Here is a 22,752-nt window from a genome sequence, read left to right as displayed (position 1 = left end):
TGGGATCAGGAAAAGGGAGCATTGGCTAGGAATTGGGTACAGTCATGAGGATAGGGTGACTGAGCAGTTGGGAATCCCAGTAATAAATGAAAATAGTAAAGCCGATCAGGGGCATCATTGATAAGAAAGCAGTAGTCAAAGAATGTGGAGGTCATTGTGGCATTTTCCATGTGCCGCATGACCTTGGGAGAAACAGTGCTTTCTGTTAACTTTCCAGCTGGCTTTATCTGTCTGTCCTCCCAGGCTGATTACTAGCAGGGCAGCTTTTTCTTAGTTCAAGTTGATTTTCTTTCTTTCAGTCCCACGCAAGTTTTGACTCTTTCAGGTTTTGGCCTTTTTCAGACGGATGAGTCTGAGAAAAAAGTTGACCAAAAAAGTCAACTATTAATAGTTTTGCTACTTTTCAACTGAGTTGACAAATTACTTAATGAAAAAGTACATGTAAAACTGGTGAATTCTGAATAAGGCCTGCATTTGAGTTAGTCATGGTATACCAATATCAATTTCCAGGGTTTTGACAATGTACTGTGGCTGCGCAGAATAAAATTTATACAATAGTAGATCAAAATATTGGATGAAACTAGGGGAAGAGTACGTGGGAAGTCTGTACTATTTCTTCAACTTCTTGTTAGCCTTAAACTATTTCAAATAGAAGTAAGATATAGATGTTAAGTGGAAGAACAGGCTTGTGCTGATTACCTAAATAAGAGTTTTTAAAAGTAGTCTGATTTTACCTATGCTGTTTCTCAAAAAATCCAAATCGATTGTACCAGTGTTCTCAAGTGTCACTGAACTTGAACCTGCTAGATTTGAATATATATAGTACACAGTAGTGATGTCAGCCAACATCCATATCTACCAGGTACAGATCCCTGCGAGCTTATAAATATGTGACTAGTTTGTGTATCCACAGGATGTCATTTGAATTGAGTATAGAAACATTCATTAAATATGCCCAGATAGGGAAAGGAGAAAGAGAGTTATTCTAGGCAAAGGGAAGGACAGGAAGTAAGAAAGTCGATGCATATCAGGGAAAAAGGTAATAGTTTGATAGGCTGAGTCTTTGGGATATAAGGGAGGACTGGTGAAAGACGAATCTGGAAAGATGGGTTGGAGCTGGAGCGGAACAGTCTGTATGTCATTCTCCACTCTGAAATTAAGGACTTTGGGCTTCTTTTGTGGGACTTATTACATCTATCTTATTTCAAGGTTACTTGAGTATGTATCTTTTTTCCCCAACTTGATTCCAATTTCCTGGAAGAGCTGGTCCAAGCTAATTCACCATGTAGCATCTGCTGCCCCTAGCTGTGTGCTTTGTGCTTAGTAGGTACGAATACAATTGTTCTAAGAATGAATAATATGCTGCAAAGATGCAGTTCATATTTCCTCTCCAGAACATCTGGAGCCCCAAGATAATGTTAAGTGAAGTGTTTATCCTTAGAGAAATGAAGATAGCAGGGCGGAAATCACAGAACTCACCCCCCTCAACTTCTTTTATGTCTGGCTTTGGTGACTGCTTATGACCATGCCCTGCCATCTTTCACACATGTTCCCCCCACCTTCCCCCTGAATCATGCCATAACAGCATCCTATGAAGAGAGGTGATGTGCCTTTCCCTAATCGATTAGCATCTCACTGACATATTCCTCTGTTTAGCTTTGCTGGAGGGTTACAGAGTTGTCTCCCCCCTCCACCACTTGTTCCACAGGTCTCTGAATTATTGCAGATACAATGGTTCAGGCACAATCTGTAAATGGTAGTAGGTAAGGAATTCCTTCAGAAGGAGATTTTTTTTCAGGATTTGACTGAAGTATATTACCTAAGGTGATCTCAACCATGCCTGCTGGTGATTTTTTTCCCATCGCCTCCTGAGAGAAATGTTCCATTGCTCACCACTTCAGATGGTTGGTAGTGGTCATGGGCGACACTTCTATTCCTGACAACTTCATTATGTGGTTATCAGGAGCAGACACTGCCCAGGTTGTCACGACAACCAGCAATGATTCAAAGCTTCCCTGAAAGGTCTGTATCTCTGGCAAATAGCTCTCAGACTTTAGCTCTCAGCAGATGCTGAGTTGAGCAGCCAATCAGAGGTAAGCTGAAAAAGCATGACATCATAGTCCAGCCCGTCCAAAAGAAAAATTAATATTTGTTGTTCTATTTCTTTCCTTGTTTTTTGTCTCTCAGATTTTGTCCTCCACTTTCTCCTCTTTTCTTCCTAGTAAAATACAGAGAGCAATGAAACCAACTACTTTCCAAATTCAATTTACTCTGCAGTTTGACTTAGATTTGGGTAGTGCAGTGATTGGAATGTGTGGAGAAGGAAGGCATAATGTGATCCACTGAAGAGAATAATCAAACAGCATCAGCTCAATTAAATAATGTGGCTTGATATGTAGGACCATGGTGGAAGTGGGACTAATTAAAACCAAGTCTGAGGAATGGAACTTCCTCATTTTCATGCTAATTCATCCAGAGTCACCTGACCTTGACTTCTGCTTTTCTTTTGCTAACTCCCTAGTGAAAGGGAAGGTGACAGAGGCTGTGGGCTTCTGAAAGCTCATAGATTCTACGAGGCAAGTTTCTACAGTGTGCTAATTATAGTGAAGGAAGATAAGGAAAGATTCTCCATGCCCAAGGTCCCACGACACAGGGAACATATACAAGATTCATTAAGTCTATTAAGGAGGTCTGCAGCTCTGAAATCTGTTAAATCCACTTTTGTTTCATTAGTCATTTGCATCCATACAAGAATCCAAGTTTCACAGAAGAGACAACTAAAGCCTAGGGAAATTTGCATCTTGCTCAAGGTTACTTAGCCAGAAAGTAGACTAGAATCTGGGTCTCCTGATTGCCTGGCCATAATTCTGAAGGCCCAAGGGGATGGTGATTTCCTATCCATGGGATTTCCTTTCCCTAGCCTCTGGTTTTTAAGAGGCCTCAGATGAAACCTTTCAGCATTTCTGAGGCTTCTTGCTCTTGGCCAGCAGGCTACCTACAATGTTTCCTCCTACGGAAGAGCTGAACCCCCCTCCCAATGATAAAGGTGGGGAGCGGGAGAAAAGAGAATCAGAGGGGCCTGACCTCAGTGATGGCAACAGGGTGTAGAGAGCAGGCACTGATGAAGAAGGAGAGGAAATTGTGGTCCCAGGCAATGCCTTGTACACTAGTTGCCAAGCCAGGTTCTTTTGTATTCAGAGCAGGAGGGGATATATATTTTTTCTTTACGTGCAGCTGCTGTAGTAACACCTGTGAAAACTGAAAACCACAGAGATCCAGAGTCTAACACTGGGAATGATTTCTGGCTGTGGGACTTGAAGCAGGGGTGGGAAGAGAGCCAGGATATCCAGGCTGCTTTTGCCCAGTGGGTTATACATTTCTATCTTGCATCAAGTGCTTGCACAGGTTTGGCTCAGCTCAGCCTGGCACACCATAGCCTTTATTGAAACATTGACCTGGAGTTCAGATCACTTTTGTAATAGCAAGGGTGTTTTTGTTTGTTTTGTCTTAATCCAAAATAAGCTATGGTTTCCTTTTTTAAAATGCTTCTTACATGCAAAATTCTGGGTATGCTTATTGTAAACATATACAAATAATGGAGAAGTATATAAAGATAATGGTTAATGATCCTGACCTCACACACACATACTCACATGTCTCCTTTCCTACCTTTATAATCCCTAGAGTTACCCTATTAGCATTTTAGTATATATAATTCCAATTTAAACACACACACACAATTTTTTAACAGAAATAAAATAATAGTACACATGCTGTTCTGTCATTTTTTTCACTTAAGAATGTATCAAGGTATGTTTCTATTTCAATACATAGAAATCTACTTATATCTTTTTAGCTGATGAATAATATCCCAAAAGATATATATATCATAATTGACTTAACTATTCTTTTATTGAGGGGCATTTAGGTTTTCCTTTATGTAAGACTTTTTTCATTCTTAAATAAAGTTCAGGAATGAGCATACCTGAACATATCTTGGCATGATTTTATAAGTATTTCCATAGTCAAATTCCTTGAGTTGAGTTGCTTGGTCAAGTGATATGTGCATTTAAAAATTTCTTAAGTACTGCCAACTTGCCCTCTAAAAATGCTGTGCCATTGTACACTCTTATCAATAGTATAAGAGTGAGCTAAGTTCCCTTTTTCTGGAATTTGAGTGGCAGAGTTTAAAAGTACTTGTTTTAGTTTACTTCTGTTACTACAAACCCCACCCCAGAGTCTCTCACTTCTCATATAACTCAAGGGGCTGGTTGGGTTGGTAGGAGTCAAAGAAGAAATACAATGGAAAATGCCATGTAGGATGGAAGAAAGAACACAGATCTGAGAGTGGGAGACTCAGTTTCTAGGACCATCTCTCTGAGGCATTGGACAGGCTACTTTAAACCCCTGGGCATCCATTCCCTCATCTGTGAAATGCAGATCATAATAATTGCCACAGTACACTCTTGTGGTTGTTGTGAGGATCAGATTGGGAGATACAAAAGTGGTTTGTAACTTTAGAAGCATGGTACACATGCCAAGTGGTTATTATGATAGTAGTGTTGTTATATCCATAAATTAATGAGCTTGGGGAAGGAAACGGGATAGTGAGAGTTTCGTAGGAAAACTATACAGATGAATAGTTAAGACATTTCAGCTTCCCTGAAAGTTCCCATGCAGTTGTACAATATTCTTAAAAGTAGAAAAGCACATTGGCAGTACAGACTGCATTATGGTATCAAGAATAAAATAGGCTATTGTCCTTTCACAGTAAGAATAAAGTATTTTGTGCTGGGCCTGACTCCTAAGTCTTCTCTTTTTATGATACCACTGTGTTTTAATTTGCCAAGTACCTAATAGGATTTTGGTTCCATGTTATTTTATATAATTACCAAGGAGAGAAATTTCAAATAACCATGTGTATTCAGTGACTGCATAAATAGCTTTGAGTTATGGCAGAGTTATATGGGACAATTAGAATGAAATAAAATATTTTTAAATTACTATTTAAATCAATAACCTAGAAGACCCAAGTTAAATCATTAGCCAGGAAAATCCAGATATTTGTTTCTCTTTCTTAAAATTGCATATTATGGGAGAGAGATGGGGAAGGAAATAAAGAGGGACAAATATATGATCATGAAAAATAATTTTCGGTGATGGGTACACAACATAATCAACAGTTCAAATTATATAGAAATGTTTACTGAAATCTATGTACTCCTACTGATCAATGTCACCCCATTAAATTTAATTTTCTAAATAAAATATTAAAAATTATATTTAAAAATTAATTCTAATTGTTTAAAATAACTCAAATAAGTGCACTTTACAAATAAGAAATGTAACATTTAAGTAAATGACATTTATTTTTAGATCAGAATACTTTAAGTTATGTTTACCATGTTGTAAAAACAGAAAATAAAGTGATGGGTTACTTTTTAAAATATTTTATTTAGAAAATTAAATTTATTGGGGTGACATTGATCAATAAGAGCACATTTGAACTAATTTGAAGTATTGATTGTGTTGTATGTCTATCACCTAATGTCAAATCATTTTCTATCACCTCATATTTGTCATTCTTTACTCCCCATTCACTCCCCCAACCCCCTTTTCCTAGTAATCACTCTACTTTGATCTATGTGATGAGTTACTTTTTTTTTTTTTTTTTTGAAGAGAGAGAGGACAGACAGGGACAGACAGATAGGAAGAGAGAGATGAAAAGGATCAATTCTTTGTTGCAGCACTTAGTTGTTCATTGATTGCTTTCTCTTATGTGCCTTGACTTGGGAGCTCCAGCAGAGAAAGTGACCGCTTGCTCAAGCCAGTGATCTTGGGCTTCAAGCCACAGACCTTTGGGCTCAAGCCAGTGACCATGGGGTCATGTCTATGATTCCTTGCTCAAACCAGCGACCCCAACTCAAGCTGGTGAGCTGGTGCTCAAGCCAATGAGCCCTCACTCAAGCCGGCAACCTTGGGATTTCAAACCTGGGTCCTCTGTGTTCCAGGCTGACACTCTATCTACTGTGCTGCCACCTGGTCAGGCATAAGTTACTTTTCTTTTAACCCCAAAGTTAATTTTAAAAATACCTGTAAAATCATTGAGACCAGAACCTGATTTCAACCTCCTAAACAGGGATTTGGGAAGGAGGGTGTTGGATATTTTTGCATTAGGAGACAACCACCATGAACAACAACAATAAAAAAAGCTATCTAAAGATGTCTGAATTTTAAAAACCACCAGTCTGGTATACTTTTTTAAAGCAATATGTATTTTAACCAAACCAGTAAAACCACATATCATATTAGGAAAAACAAATGGGTTTTGGACTCAGATCTAGATACAAATCTCAGTTTTCCCACTTTCTGCAATATCCATGTAATACTCATGTATGCATAAGTATATATTTTTTGAGAGCTAGAGAAAGACAGACAGGAAGGAGAAGAGTTGAGAAGCACCAATTCTTCGTTGTGGCACCTTAGTTGTTCATTGATTGCTTTCTCATATGTGCTTTGATTGGGGGGCTCCAGCAGCATGAGTGACCCCTTGCTCAAGCCAGCAACCATGGACTCAAGCCAGCGACCTTTGGGCTCAAAACAACGACTATGGGGTCATGTCTACGATCCCACGCTCAAGCTGTTGACATCATGCTCAAGCCAAATGAGCCAGCACTCAATCCAAATGACCCCACTTTTAAGCCAGCAATCTCAGGGTTTTGAACCTGTGTCTTCAGGATCCCAGGCCGGCACTCTGTCCACTGCACCACTGCTGGTCAAGCCATAAGTATATATGTATTTTATTTTGGTTTGGTTTTTTTGTGTGTGTGTGACAGAGACAGAGAGAGGGACAGATAGGGACAGACAGACAGGAAGGGAGAGAGATGAGAAACATTAATTTTTCATTGCGGCACCTTAGTTGTTCATTGATTGCTCTCTTATATGTGCCCCGACCAAGGGGCCACAGCAGACTGAGTGACCCCTTGCTCAAGCCAGCGACCTTGGGCTCAAACTGGTGAATGTTGCTCAAACAAGATGTGCCGGTGTTCAAGCCAGCGACCTCCGAGTTTTGAACCTGGGTCCTCCGCGTCCCAGTCCGACACTCTATCCACTGCGCCACTACCTGATCAGGCCATAAGTATATTTGAATTAAGGAAAATAAAAAGTACCTTTAAAATTGTAGAGTATGTAGTTCACTTAGGTTTTGTGTCTCCTTTTCCTTCTTTGAAAGAATCACTATTGTTCTTATTTTAATTCCCAGTATTATCACATTTTAAAATAAATTAGTCCAAAGAGGCATTCCATTTTCCAACTTCCCCAAGTGTTGCCTCTGATAAACCTAGAGGCCTGTTGTGTGACTTTTCCTAAAAGGACCTCGGCAAATATATTAGTTCACTCTGAGTCTTGAAACTTATTTTGTTGGCATTATAGAGAAACGATTGCTGGATGTTATGAGGAGTGGAGAAACTAAAGTGCACTGGAAGTGGGGTTTTTTTTTGTTTGTTTTTGTTTTTGTTTTTTTTTTTAATTTTTCTAAAGTTGGAAACGGGGAGGCATTCAGACAGACTTCCGCATGTGCCTGACCGGGATCCACCCAGCATGCCCACTAGGGGGCGATGCTCTGCCCATCTGGGTTGTCGCTCTGTTGCAACCAGAGCCATTCTAGTGCCTGAGGCAGAGGCCACAGAGCCATCCTCAGCGCCCGGGCAAACTTTGCTCCAGTGGAGTGTTGGCTGCGGAAGGGGAAGAGAGAGACAGAGAGGAAGGAGAGGAGGAGAGGAAGAGAAGCAGATGGACGCCTCTCCTGTGTGCCCTGGCCGGAAATCAAACCCGGGACTCCTGCACGCCAGGCTGACGCTCTACCACTGAGCTAATCGGCTAGGGCCTGGAAGTGTTTTCTTAATTCTGATTTTTATTTGCAGGAGTATTTTACATGATTATAATTTGAATGAAATTATTATTTTGCATTCTTTGCTATTTTTCATGACAGTTTAATGTCTCCTCACTGGGATATGATAATTTACATGCGCTAGCCAAATCCTAGGGTCGGAGAATGGATTTTGGAAGAGCAAAATATTATTTTTTGGAGTCAGATTTTAGGGTTTGGATACAAGCAAAAATTTAAATTCTTTCCTAAAGACTACAGAGGCCATGGAAGGTTTTAAGAGGAGTCACATTTAAATGTATTTATACCTATATATCTTTATTTATCTATATTAACTTGAAGTAGGTCAATTATTCTTTTTGGGAGGGGAATGTAATGATGTTTCAAAATGTGTATTTAATGTGCAGAAAGGTAGTTTCTCTATCTAGGTTGTCATCTCTTTGAATCTCAGTTGCATATATGTCTCTCTGAATTTAGTGTGTATTCCAGAGACTCTCCATCAGTGTTACCTGCTTGCCTGACAGGTGGTGTCCCAAATCCAAATCATTTTCTTTCCAAAAGAATGCTCGGGCAGATTTCCTCCCCTGAATACTTATTTGGAGTCCAAGTCTTCCTGTAAGGGTCAGTAAAGGAAGAGAAATGAAATACCTCCTCTCCTTCCTACAGTCAGGTGAGCCTCTTTCTTGATGGCCAGATCTTGCTCTTGACAACCCCTACTGTGGAGAAGTTTCCATCTCATTTTCCTTTCACTCTCCCTCTTCCTTCCCCTTCAATTCTTTTTTTCTTTCATTCCTAGGGGCTTCCTGCCTAGAAACAAAAGATTGGTCCCCAGTAGCCCACTCAGGGCGATTTTAGTTTGATGCTCATCCTCTGATTGGCCTCTGTACTGCGCAGAGCCCAGGTGACGTCATAGCAGAGAAGGGCTAGGGAGCGGTTGGGAGCGGGGCTCAACCGCGGCGGGCAGCTGTCGGCGGCGGGCTGTGTGGGATCTTGCATAGGGGGCTGCAGCTTTTCCCTGCCTGAAGCAAGTGTGCGAGGCCGGGAAGAGATCGGGGGGTGGGGGGTGGGGGGAGCGGGCTGGGCCCGGGGCTGCGGCTACAGCCGGCCGGCTGAGGCTCCCCAGCCCAAGCACTCGCAGGTAGAGGAAAGGTCTTGACAGGGTTGCTGGACCAGTGGCAGGTAAATCCCACGACTTACGGCACCTGACTCGCTCAGGGGAGGGGGTGGCGGGTGGGCATTGCTTTTAGGTGGCTGGGCAGATTTTCTGCTTTCTCAGATCTCCTTGTCGCTCTTGCGGCGTTCCAGCATCGAGTCCCCAACGTGGTTTCCCTGGAGCCCTGAGACCTAGAGTGCTGTTTGCACCATCCCGGGCCAGGAACGCGGACAAGTGGGTGTGTCAGGGCCCCTCCAAGGGTGCTTGGGACCCTTTGCTGAGTCAAGCCCTAGATCGCATACTGGGGCCAGGGCTGCTGGAGTCAAAATCCGCCCCAAAAGCTACGTCAGCTTCTAAGTCCTATGCCATCTACCTGTTCCGTTCCCTCCACCCGTCCCTGTTGCAGCGAGGGGGCGGGGGTGTGGCAGCGGCCTTTGCAAGTCCGGAAGAGGGGGAAGAGCCCGACCTGAGCAAACAAGAAAAGTTACGGGGTTTTCCCCCTTTCAATTATTTTTCTTTATCCTCTACTCTTCTTGGTGGGAGGAGGGTAACGGCAGGAGGACTCCTTTCTTTCGCTGTGGGGTTTGGAATTAGGCAATAATGTCCCTGAAAAGCCTGGGCTCCCTCAGGTAGCTTTTGTCTTTGTTTGGGGAAGGGGGCCATTAGTTCCATTGGCTCTCCCTTTCCGGAGCCCCTCAGCTTGAATGTGGCATTGCCCTGAGTTTTTGAACTAAAGCCAGATTTGTCAAGATTACTGCTGGACTTTTGGGCACATTGAACATTTTAGATTCTTGTTCTCAGCGGATTTCCTTTCTTAGGTGGTGTTGAGGGGTGGAGTGGAGAAGAGGCGGGAGGGGTGGTGCTAGGAGAAAAGGATCCAGAAGCCCCATTTGGTTTTCTTTGTTTTGTTTTTGGTCCCACCTTCCAGAATCCAGTGCCAGACTCTGGATTTCAGAGTTCTGGGCTATGATCGGTGGAAGGAAAGGAGAGAAGGGTGAGTGGCTTGGCTTTGGGAAGCATGAAGGGGGTGGTTGCATTGCTATTTTTTAAAAATGGCTTTCACCAGGGAAGCCTTTAGCCATGTTAGTCTTGCTCACCCAATGGTTTTGCAGAGTCAAATCCAGGCCAACTATATGGCTGTCTGAGGTGTTGGAACAGAAGGAGGTCCATTCCTGTTGGTGACAACACTGTGACCCTGTTCTGAGATGATCGAGGTATAAAGGTCAGTGCGGTTTTCACTGGACCATTTGCAAAATTATAATTGGGCAGGTCTGTGATTTGGTACTTGAGGCCCCTAATCAGGGCACCTTTGGGCAAAGTAACTTTATATGGTAATCGACGAGTAATAGGCCAGGGCTTGGAGAGACAACTATGTAAGCCTGTGCCTGTATACAATTATCATACTCCACTTCTCCGTGAAAGAGGCAAAATAAGAAGAGACTGGGATGTATGCTGAGTAAAAGCTGAGAATCTCAAGGACAGAGGGACCTTGAGATGTCAAGGACCAGACCGTCCAAGCTGGAAAGTGGGGCTTTTAGGAGAGACCTAACAGAAAAAGGAGGTTCAGTTGTAACAGAGGTGTAAGCAAAGGTCCACACCACCCCAGATTATATTCTGACTAGCTGACCATTCCCATACGTTGAAGACTTTCTGATTGGAGGTAGAAATGATATACAGAACAAACAAGCTTGCTGAGGTCTTTGGGGAGATAGCAGTGGGCATGACAGGTGAGGGAAATTAGGAATAACTTCAGTGTTGGGAAGGTGCTGCCCCCACTGGACACTGAAGAGAGTAACCATGACAAAAGAAAAATAGATTTAAAAATCAGAGTAGGTGGGTAAACTGGAGTAGCCAGGAACAAAGTGATAGAAGAAAAAATGTCTTAGCAGGAATCCAAAGGCCCTGATTTCCCTGGTGAAATTGGGAATTTGGTGGTTGAGGCACCTGTGGTTCAGCCCAGGTTTAAAGGGATCCTTTCTTGATATTTAGAGGATCGATAGCATTCCCTCCCATGTAACCCACCTTCAGGAGCCAATTGCTTTTGGTCAAGGGAAGAAGAAACACTATCAGTGGCAGCCTCAACAACAAGCTCTTTCCTCCTGGGTAAGGAGAAGGGAGTAGGAAAGACAGGGACCCAAAGGGGACAGGAGGAGCTTTGAATCTGGTTGAGACAGGAAGACTGACTCCTTTTATGGGGGATACGTCAGGCCCTTGCTCCAGGCATTGAGGTATCTGCTTGGGCTAAAAACTAACTGAATAAATAAAGCCCTCATTCCAGGCAGGGGTCCATGGGACCCTATGCAAGCTGAGTGACAGTGAAAACAACTACCCTAGAAGGTAAGTGCAGCTTTTAAGGCATCAGAGGTGCAGTTGCCCTGTTTTTCTCCTACCTCTCCATCTGCCAGAACCTAGGTGGTTTCCTCTGCAGGCCCTGGGGTGGACTCTCCTGCCAAATCTGCACTACGTGGCTTCTCCAGCAGGGGCGGGAAAGGACTGCAGTGGAGCACAGGGTCTTAGTCTTCTATTTCAAGTGTGAAGCCCTAGTCTTGGATCCAACAGCCAGACATGTAATATTTGATATAACGGTACCAAAGAACCAAGTAAGCCCTGCAGGTCTCACAGTCTCTTTCTATTTCCCCCCCCAGAAAGATGTCACCTCTTATTTAGCTCTGCTGCTTTGGAAGCCATTTGCATTTTCATATGCAGTGATTACTGGAGTCACTAATACACACAGCCTAATCTGGGATTTAATTGGAAATGTTAATCGATGCAGTGGATCCATGTCTGCTTTGTACATTCGGTCAATTAGTTGCAGGTTGGGGCAGTCTGTACTGTACCCAGGAGATATAATGAGGGGCAGAACTTGACAGTTATAGCTAGATCTTCAACGGGAAGCAAAATGAGAGGGTGAATCTTGAAGACTGGAAAGAGGTGAACAATGTACTGGTGGAGAATGGAAATCATTCCAAAGATGTGGCCACAGAGAAACCTAGGAGACTGATCTTAGCACAAATTTGAAGGCCACACAATGGAGGTGGATGATCGGGTTTTGCTGTGAGGTGTGAGGGGGCTGGATTTGGAAAAGGAAAATTTTTAGGGACTAGAGGACCAGAATATGGTGTGGACTGAACCCTGGGAATCAGAAGCTAGGCATTCTGATCGAGTGTTTCTGCCCTTCTCTGGTTCTCAGTTTCCTCGTCTTTCAAATGATGGGATTTGGAGCAGGTGCTTTCTAAAATGATTGTGACATTTTAGGAAGTAAATCCATTTGTTTTTGGTAATAAAGAGGCCCACTAAGGAAAACCCTCTCCCCCAAACTTTACCCCTGCTAAATCATACTCCTTTTTGCATGTTCTCCATTTGGGAGGGATAGTACAAAACAAACCTGCAACCCCTACACACATTTCATCTCTTCAATAGTATGACTATAATTTTATTTCATGTGACTTGAGAACAATAGGGAAGAGAAGCCTAAGTTGAAAATCTGCTAGATACCCTATAGCAAAGCCCACCAAAAGCTCTGTGGATAATTTATATGCCGGGGAATAGAGGTGCAAAGATTTACTATTGACCTTGAATCCCTGAGTGTCACAACAGAAAGGCTTGGAGTAAGGGCAAATGAAGGGCCTGGCTTGGGGTGTGGATCCTTTCTCTCCTATCTTTCTCTCCTATCTCTCTCTGAGCTACTGGACTTTTGGAATTCTGCAACCCTCAAGAGACTACTCCTAACAATTAGCACAAACGCTCCCTCTAGTGACCTCAGCGGAGCTCCCCATGTATCCAGCCTATAGCCCAGCTTCATTACCAGTGCAACTCACTCTCTGTGGAGAAGGGTTGCAGGAGAGACTCAGACAGCTGTGGCTTCTTGTAGTCCCTTCTCATATACAGATGGGACTGAGAGTTGAGAGAACTCCCCCACCCTCGGTGCCCAGTTTCCATCTTTGAGCCTGAAAAAGGCTCCAAAATTCCTTTTCCAGCTATCTTCAATGCTGGTTCAGGCACTTGCCATGGGACGACTCTGTGGTAAAGAGTTGTGGTCTGCAGCTTTCCTCACTACACTCCTAACTAGGTGGCAGCCCTAGTACCCACTCAAACATGCTGGCACGAAGCTGGAATGCAGCAAGGCTTAGGTGCTAGTAGGCACAAGATGCATGCACTGATCCGTACCTCAGCCTTCAGGAGTAGGCTGAGCCACAGGTACATATACAAGACAGTATAGACACACAACATGATACAGACACACAATGTGGCATAGGCATATAACACATGATATGGATTAGCCACATGGTACACACACAACATAGAATAAATGCAATATACAAATGACACAGTACAGACCCAGACCACGTACAAAATATGATCATCATCTAAGCATATCTGCACACATACCCAACATAATACAGACTTATACACATAACATGGTATAGATATGATTCAGCACATACCCACACTGGTATAGGAACACAAAGCACCCAATAACAACGTCGCACAGGAAGCAGCACAGATATACACCACTCACCATGTTGTCACACAAGACACACTCACAGGCCAACAGGAGGAATGTAGATCCCAGGTGGAGTATTGTGTCCTGTCATCTGCATCTGCACTGGCTCCAGCTGTGCAACTGGTGGGTTTGAGGCAGGCTGCATGGAGTTAAAGCAAATGAGGGGAGTTGACTCAGGCCTAAGGAAAGCTCTGGATCTTGTGCACAAACCTAGAGGTGCTCAGTTAGTGCAAGCTAATGCATTCCCCTTTCCTCTGGGTCTTCTAGCACTGTTTCCTATCCCCATGAATACATGCTGCCTACCTGGTACTAGCATTCAGCCCTGAGAATAAACAAGGGTTTTTGTTTGTTTGTTTATTGAGCCCACTTTGAGCCCTACCCTTCTCTGAAGCTTTGGCAGCCCTTACCCTTCTACCTCCCATCCCCTTGAAGAATGAGCTCATGCAGTGGGGGAGGCTGTAAGCACACTGTTCAACCACAAGTAGGTGGAATTTGGAAAGGCACTTTGGAGTGTGTATGTGGGCAGCACAGAGGAAATGCCAGGGCCTCTGGAGAACAGATATGTTCTAGAGTCTTGCCAAGAGCAAGTATGGTTTGGTCTTTTTATTCAAGTAGGTGGTATTGGGAATCATGAGTCTTTTCTTGCCTCCTTGAGACTCTAATTTTGTTCTCTCCGCCTTTAGATATCCATCCATCCATCCACCCGTCCATCCATCCATCCATCCATCCATCCATCCATCCATCCATCCATTTATGTATGCATCTGCCCTCCCCAAGTCCCTAACTTTAACTTAGGGCCCTGTATATTCTGATGTCCTCTAATGGCATGTGTACTAACCTGGATCCAGCTTTATTGGGAATTAGATATAGGTGTTGCTTTTCTCTGAAGACAAACACAATGGAGGGAAAGGTGGGGCAGAGTAGGAACAATGGCAGAGATTGGAGTCCTGTCAAAGGAAGTTTGGTCTCCTCCTTAAGAGTGCTAAACCCTTGAGAGGCTCAAGTGAATGTGGAGAAAGGCAGAAAAGGGGGTTGTTAAATAGACTCTACCTCCTTCATGTTGGACTTGAAAATCTCTCTGAGGAAGATAAGGTAAATTGCTACACACACACACACACACACACACACACACACACACACAAAATAATAAAATTTAAATTAAAATCCCACTATATGGCCCTGGCTGGTTGGCTCAGTGGTAGAGCATCGGCCTGGCGTGCAGAAGTCCCGGGTTCGATTCCCGGCCAGGGCACACAGGAGAAGCGCCCATCTGCTTCTCCACCCCCCTTCCTTCCTCTCTGTCTCTCTCTTCCCCTCCCGCAGCCGAGGCTCCATTGGAGCAAAAAGACCCGGGTGCTGGGGATGGCTCCTTGGCCTCTGCCCCAGGCGCTAGAATGGCTCTGGTCACAACAGAGCAATACCCCGGATGGGCAGAGCATCGCCCCCTGGTGGGCATGCCGGGTGGATCCCGGTCAGGTGCATGCAGGAGTCTGTCTGACTGTGTCCCCTTTTCCAGCTTCAGAAAAAAAAATCCCACTATATATTCACCCTATAAAATCTTGGAAAGATGTGAAAGACATCCCTGTGGTGAAGATTGGGGGAAGGCAGAAAGAATTTCTAGTTAGGATCAGAGGCTGAGGCCCTTAGCAGCAGTGAGATGATATAGGGAACTTAAAAGTGTTTCCTGCCCTAGTGAAGGAGATTGTTAAGAAGGAAAATGGAAATAGAGGTGGATACTTGGAACTTAGGGATGAATAGCAGTGACAGGTCTCCTGGAAGCTTAGGTATCCTTACAGCCAACCTGCATTTGCCATCTTTCATTTTTTCTACAGTATTATGGACTATACCACCTCCAGTAAATATGCAAATATTTCACATTTGTCATGTTTGATTTAGTCCTCCCAATGATTGTTTAAGTTGACTAGGACAAGTCTTTTTCACATGGTAGAAAACTGATCCAGAGTGGTAAAATGACAGCATTCTCTACTTGAAACTCCCAGTTCAGAGCCCATCCTGGACTCCTATATAATAATATTTTTTTATACTTCTCTTATCCTGTGCCTATTGAAGGAATTTTCTGAATTTTAATATATTGTATGTGTGATGTTAAGGAGATTGAATGAAGGAATAGTAGCAAGTGGGGAAAGAGGTTCCCGTTCCTCCACAATGCTTCTTTTGGCAGGTTGTCCCCAGGAAAGAAAAGCTGAGTCCTTGCCTCTTGTAGCAGCTTGTGTACCCAGCACTAAGCTCATCAGACCTGAAATTAGCCTGGCCCCTTCTCATGGGCAAAGCCCATCCATGCTGAGATCCTGCAGCGATGGTATGAGGTGAGTAATGGATTCCAAGACAGGGAGTTAAGGATTTCTTAAGTCCAGGGAAATGCTGCCTTTTTACAAGAGCTCCCAATTTTAAAGGCTAAGCCTCGCCTGACCAGGTGGTGGTGCAGTGGATAAAGCATTGGACTGGGACGTGGAGGACCCAAGTTTGAGACCCTGAGGTCACCAGCTTGAGCTCAAGATCATCTGGTTTGAGCAAGGCTCACCAGCTTGCGCCCAAGGTCGCTGGCTTGAGCTAGGGGTCAGGCCGTCTGCTGTAGCCCCCCTGGTCAAGGCACATATGAGAAAACAATCAATGAACAACTAGGGAGCCACAACGAAAAATTGATGTTTCTCATCTCTCTCCCTTCCTGTGTGTCTGTCCCTATCTGTATCTCTCTCTCTCTGTCTCTGTCACAAAACATAATACTAAGCCTCACCAACCAGGCCCCAAAACATGACCCCTTCCTTCTGGAGAATTGTGCCCAGTACAGCTGTGCTTGGTTTCTTGGTTTCCTCATCTTTAATATGGGAATGACAGCCTTGACCTACATCCAAGCAGGAATAGGAGAAATAAACTCACTGTCACTGCCAAGTGCTTTGCTAATGTCAAGCTCCATCTAAGAGCTTTAATGTAACACAGAACTGCTTCCCATCAAGCTGTCATTTCTTTTCCTCCTGCTTTCCTGATTCTGAAGGGGCATTTCAGCCACATGCCACAAATTCGCCAATCAGTTTCTATAAATTCTACTACTTCAAAATCTTAATTTTACCTGCCTATTTAAAGTGTAACCCTTGCCTGACCTGTGGTGGCGCAGTGGATAGAGTCAACTTGGAACTCTGAGGTCACCGGTTCAAAATCCCAGGCTTGCCTGGTCAAGACACATATAGCAGTTGATGCTTTCTGCTCCTCTCCCCTTTCTCTCTCTTTCTCCTCTCTCCTCTCTCTAAAAATAAAGGAATAAAATCTAAACAGAAAAATAAAGTGTAACCCTCAACTCAATCCATCCCAGCTTCTTACTTAAACCTTCTAGTACCTTCTCTTTACCTTCCTACCCAACCAGGGATCTTTCCCATCTCCCCAACAACAGTTGAGTCTAGCATGTGATGTAGCTCTTGTATTGCCACTGCCTGAAATAATTTGGAGTTTGCAGTATTCACCTTGGTAGATAAACTGGACTGTAAACTCTTCAGGAATAAGGACTAGAACTCACAGGTCTCTAGTCTCTCTCACAAGTGTCTAATTGCTCCCCAGCAACTTTTCAGTTTGGGCCTTTCTCTCTTCCTTTCTACTTCTTTTGGGTTTTTTGGCCTGAATCTCTTATCATCTTTCTGTCTCTTTGCCTGTCAGGCAGCTGTTATAGCTTTCTCTTTTGTCTTCACCATATGGCCTTCCTTTGCTATACACTGCAGTCCAGCCACCTGTTTGTATCTTTCCATACCTCTGTCTCTCTGTATGGCCTTCTATCTGTCTGTTTGTCAGTTACTTAAGCATCTCTTATATTGCCCAAGTCAAAAACAAACAAAGAGAAATAACCCAAGAGAAAAACATACTGAACAGAATATTATCAAAGACTATGCAATACAGTTCCCTCTCACACTAAGCCTGTTCTGGGCCTACAGGACAAAGGAAAACTGGCTCAGTGACAGGTGTTTATGTGATGCCTTCTCATGAGGGGGAAGCTCCAGAGTTTCAGTCGTGAAATTAAAGGTATGAAATTACAGCCTTGCTGATACTGATGTATTCGACTTTCTAGAGATGTTCTGGTAGGGGATCCTCTATAGACCTTGAACAACAGAAGGTAACTAGAACTGGTTAAAATAAGAAGCAAACCCTTGGCTCTCTCCTGGGTGTTCTATGACAGCTGCAATAATAACTTGTATTTATTGAGTAGCTACTGTTGCCAGCACTATAATAGGCACTTTGCTTGCATGAGATAATTTGATTCTACAGTAACTCTGCAAAGTAGGTATGTTTTTTCTAATAGTTACTATATTTGTTTCTGATTATAAAAGTAATACTATCTCAAGATGGCTATTATTATTATCACTGTTTTACCCATGAGAAGATAGAAGTTTAGAGGTACTAAGTAACTTGCTTGTAACTAGACAAGTGTGACTTGGGAGGAGATAATTCCTGGAGAATTTCTCAGAATCTCAAATTATTTTGACACCATTCAGTGCTCATATAAACTCTCACAAAGACACTGTCATATGTGTACATTCACACAATCATATTTACTTGATTTACTCACTTTTCACATGGGACACATTCATAGTGATGATCACTGTTATACAGGCACTTTCTTAATACCACACACTGATGCATACATTTATACATTCATATTTTCATACTGATACACACTGACACTTGCCATACAACCTACTCTAATGTTCTCACCTACTCAAACCTTATTGTTTTCTTATATTCTGACATAGTCACAAGTCACACTTTCACACTCCCATCCAAACAGATAGAATCACCCTTAACCCTCAAATTCTATACAATTACACACACTGTATGCACAAACACATATTGATTTTCCTCTGCTTTTTTCTCATAGATATACACACATTTAATTTTATTCATTTCAGCACATTTGCACTATCACTATATCCTCCTCTCATTCATACATAGACACAACTCATAAATCATCACAGATACATGCATATATATGCATGCTCATGTTCACATTTATACATGCTCACACCATAAACACAACTTCACTCACTTAAACCTTTATACTTTCTAGCATTCTTACATTAAGAATTACATGCTCTTATATACTCAGTACTGACACAGTCTCCCTATCCTGTCATATTCACACATAATCACACTTACACATGAAAATACACTTATTTTATAGTATTCACACTCATAGTCTCCTTCTCATTAAGACATAATTGCACTCTTTACCAAACTCATCAAATATAATCACAAACACACTCACTTTCATAAACTAAACCATTTTCACTGATACATGTTACCATACTCTCACACTCATATATAATCACACACACAAGTATAGTCACCTTGACATATACTAACACAGACATACGCTCACTCACATTCAGTACTCACAAAAACCCACATTAACACAATCACACTACATACCCAGGCTTACATACTTACATTCTCACATTTTCACATATTCACAACAGCACACTCAAAAGCATATGCTTCTACACATCCCTGTGGATACACAGTCATACTCTCTGACCCTCATGCCCATACAATGTATACTCTCTCATGCACCAACTCCAATTCATATATCATACATAGTTACACTGATACCATCACACTTTCCACACACTCACCTTCTTATAGATGCCCTCACAATGACACACCCTCACTCACATTGCCATACACATTTATACCACTACACATGTAGTGACACGATTAGTCACTGATTGCATTTACCTTGGCACACACCAGACCAACCTACAGAATTCACACTGTTGTAGTCAATATACAAAAATACATACATGCAGTAACACAGAGGTAGTGACTGATTCTACACAGACTGACCCCCATTCTGACTCACAGTCATCCTGTCACATCCTCCTTACACTGATACACTTGCTCACACTGACCCATATTCCCACACAGTCACTGATGCATAAACCACTGACTCTCACTTTACTCATTTTTCTGAACTTCCATTTAGTCTTACCTGGACTCTCAGATGGACACATTGATACTGACAACGTACTCACATTGACACTAACCTACACCCCCTCACTGAGGTGATCCCATTGACCCACATCTACTCACATAGATTCACACTGTCATGCACATGCCCATATATATTTTGCCAAACTCTTATACATGCCCCCCAAACTGATACTGCCACATTCACACACTTTTTCACTCACAGACACATTGTTAACATAACCAATTACTGGTAATAGTTTATAGTTGTCACTCTTTTTTTCCTACTTACCTCTAGTACTCTTTTCTCCCCTGCTAAACATTTCCCAACAACCTGTGGTCAAATGCTGTTAGTCTCAACCAAGGTGTTAATGGGGACTAGATCTTTCCAGAGTAGAAAGGAGTGGAATTTATGTCCAGGATTAAAAAGAGAAAAAAACCTCAGATGCACACATCGAATTTGATATCCTTTTGTCAGTTTCCTTTTACAGAAATCATCTCTAATAGACAGGACCTTACCCAGTCCTTTCTAAAAGAGTTTGGAATTTAGATGGTTTATTTTTATTTCTAGGAGTTTATGGCTAAAGTTGCTACCTCATCTCTCGTCCAAGGGGAGGAGGAGGTGAAGTATGTGTTCCTTTATATACCCGATGTTTTCCTATGCTAAAGTGTGTGTCTTCAATTTTATACTTATGTCAAGAATTACCTGTGGATCAGACACATGAAATGGGCAATCCTACTCCAAATAGGCATCTCCAATCTAGCCAAGTCTACTTTTACCCCTTTAACATAGAGGCATGGTATTCAAGAAAGGGAAAGACTAATGAGTAACAGGATGATAAAATAAGTCCTATTTTTATTCTGTTGAGTGGGCATGTGCATCCGTAGAACCCACTGGAACTTCAACAGCTGTTACTAGCGAGTTAACAGTGAAAATTTCTCAGTAGGTGTGGATAAAGATAAGCTAAAAAAATTCTTTGCACTCCAGACAGACTGTAGATTTCCCTGTAAAAGGATAAAAAGAAGTACAAAACCTGGAAGTGAACCAGTAGACCTAAAGCCTGGTACAAGAGCCATGTGCTGTCCCAGTTCCCTACTGCAGATTTGGAAACATGAAAACACCTTGTAGTAACCTCACTAGCCCATGGCTTCCCCCACTGGATTCTCTCTGGTATAAAATTGAGTGCAAAATATGACTAAGTTGCCATTTAGCACACCATGGGGAGGTATTCCTATACTCTGGAATACCACCCACCATCCCTAACACCCACCATTAGATTGAAAACTTCTCTGATAGCTAAGACCACATCATCATACTTATTTGAGATTTCCAGTGCCTATTACAATGTCAAGACCAGAGCAGCTACTTGTAAAAACTCAGTGAAGAAACTGAAAGTGGTGTGCAACAGCAACATGTTCCCAGGGAAAATCCTAAGTCTCTCTTCCTCAGTCTCAGAATTTCAAGGGCATTGCCAGCTTAGATGGAGGATCTTAAATAGGCCTTACATAGTGTTGGCCCAGAGGAGATTCAGATTGGTGAGAGAAAAGGTTCTGCTCTTGAGTTACTTTGAGTAAGAAAGATAAAGTTGCCACAAAACAGTAGAACAAGGCAACAGTCTTGAAGTTTGGAATTAGAAGAATCTTTATCATGTAATTCAGTGGTCTTCAGGCTCCAAAGCCCTGAGGATCCATGAATAGTTGAGAATAACAGGTTAAGGAAATAACTTCTCAAAGCAAATCTCATTGTAGACATCTTGCTAAGCACAGGACTGTGCCATCTTTCTAGAAGATTGTGTAAGAGTCCTTTGTTACTGGGTCTAAGGGAGAGGAAGAAAAATGAGCTATGGAACTGGATGGAAATTTTGTACCACCTCCACCAGGAGACAGTTTCAGAGAATAAAGCCAATTTATATTTGATAGTTTCTGTCAATATACTGAGATTCACCAAAAGTAACTTAAATAATTTACAGGACTGGCTGAATTTTAGGAAGGGAAAAATGTACCTGCCTGAGTTCATTTAAACGCAGTGAAAAGAGTTAAGTGAGGAAACCTACCCCTTTGTATTTATATGATATTTTATACTTTTCAAAACATTTAATAACCCATTCATCCAATATGATAGAGACATTAAGAGCACCTTCTCTGGAGTCAGTAGACAAGCATTTAAATCCCAGTTTGACCACTTCTTCTTAGCTGTGTAAAACTTTGAGTCAATTACTTATCCTCCTTATTCCTCAGTTTCATCATATGTAAAATGGGTGTGACACTAATAACATCTACATCATTGTGTTGTAATAAGGATGAAATGAGATAGTCTATGAAAGCATTCAACACAATGTCTGGCCTATAGTAAGTGTTCTACAAATTAGAGATCTTAGTAGTGTCCTGCTACAGCCCCTTGAGGTAGGTATCTTCAAACAGACAGAACCTTACAACAGAGGAACATTATAGTTCTATACAACTGAAGACCCAATTTCCATAACAGTTGTTGCCTGCTTTCCTTTAAGTCTTTATTTCTGCTTATTCAAAAGCTAGGAGTCAGTGCTCATTCCCAGCAAAGCAAACAAAAAACAAACAGACAAACAAAACCCCACAAAAAACAAAAAGAACCAAACAAACAAAAAAACAGAATTAATCACTGGAGTTTCCTCAATTTCTGTCATTTTAGGACATGTTTCTCTAACCATTGCAGCAACATTTCTTGTTAATTTAAACATCTCTTCTAGTTCCCCTTGAAGTAGTGAAGCCCTCCCTGTTATTATCTTCATTTACTGGCACAGAAATTTGGGAGATGGGGAATAGAAGAGACTCCTGACTCTGGTAGAGGTAGAAGTACCCTTTACCACCAAACATCGAGGCATGATCTGTGGTCCTGTTCAGGCTGCTAGATTAATACCAAACGTTAAGAGTCTGCACATGCATTATAAAATGGCTCAAAGGAAAGTTAGACACACGGATGAAGATATTAAACTGTCCAGCTGCACTTTACTCTCATGCTGATGATCTCTAAGTTGATGACATAATGACAGATAAACACAGTGGAACTGCTGCTACTAAATTTGTATTTTCTTTCTTAATCCTGCTGTCTCTATCGAGAGGAATTGATTTGGCTGGAGAGATATTTTTCCACCACATGTAAATTGACATTTTCTTCGACTTTTTATTACTTGCTATGTAGTTTATACCTCTCAAAAACAAGATGCTTAAATACATATTTATTTTGCTTCCCACCAGATACTTGTA

General features: G+C 42.2%; 1 protein-coding gene across 7 annotated transcripts in view; it reads left to right on the top strand.

Annotated features, from left to right (window-relative positions):
- Positions 1-22,752, top strand: part of PAK3 (p21 (RAC1) activated kinase 3) — a 284,659-nt gene that overhangs the window by 158,249 nt on the left and 103,658 nt on the right. Inside the window, exons 1-3 of one of the 7 annotated variants that reach the window (XM_066249392.1) lie at positions 8,967-9,064; positions 9,967-10,032; positions 10,151-10,260. The exons of 2 other annotated variants lie outside the window; for them this stretch is intronic. The gene's annotated coding sequence lies outside the window, so the exon portion shown is untranslated. Of the gene's footprint in view, positions 1-8,966; positions 9,065-9,199; positions 9,273-9,966; positions 10,033-10,150; positions 10,261-15,819; positions 15,870-22,752 lie in introns of those variants that run through there. 4 more of the 7 variants (XM_066249393.1, XM_066249395.1, XM_066249396.1 and 1 more) reach the window with 4 other exon arrangements.

This window comes from Saccopteryx bilineata, chromosome X, assembly GCF_036850765.1.
Source record: "Saccopteryx bilineata isolate mSacBil1 chromosome X, mSacBil1_pri_phased_curated, whole genome shotgun sequence".
In the NCBI taxonomy this organism is placed as follows: Eukaryota; Metazoa; Chordata; class Mammalia; order Chiroptera; family Emballonuridae; genus Saccopteryx; species Saccopteryx bilineata.
The sequence above is the reverse complement of the archived record's forward strand: the minus strand, read 5'-3'. Positions and strand labels throughout refer to the sequence as shown.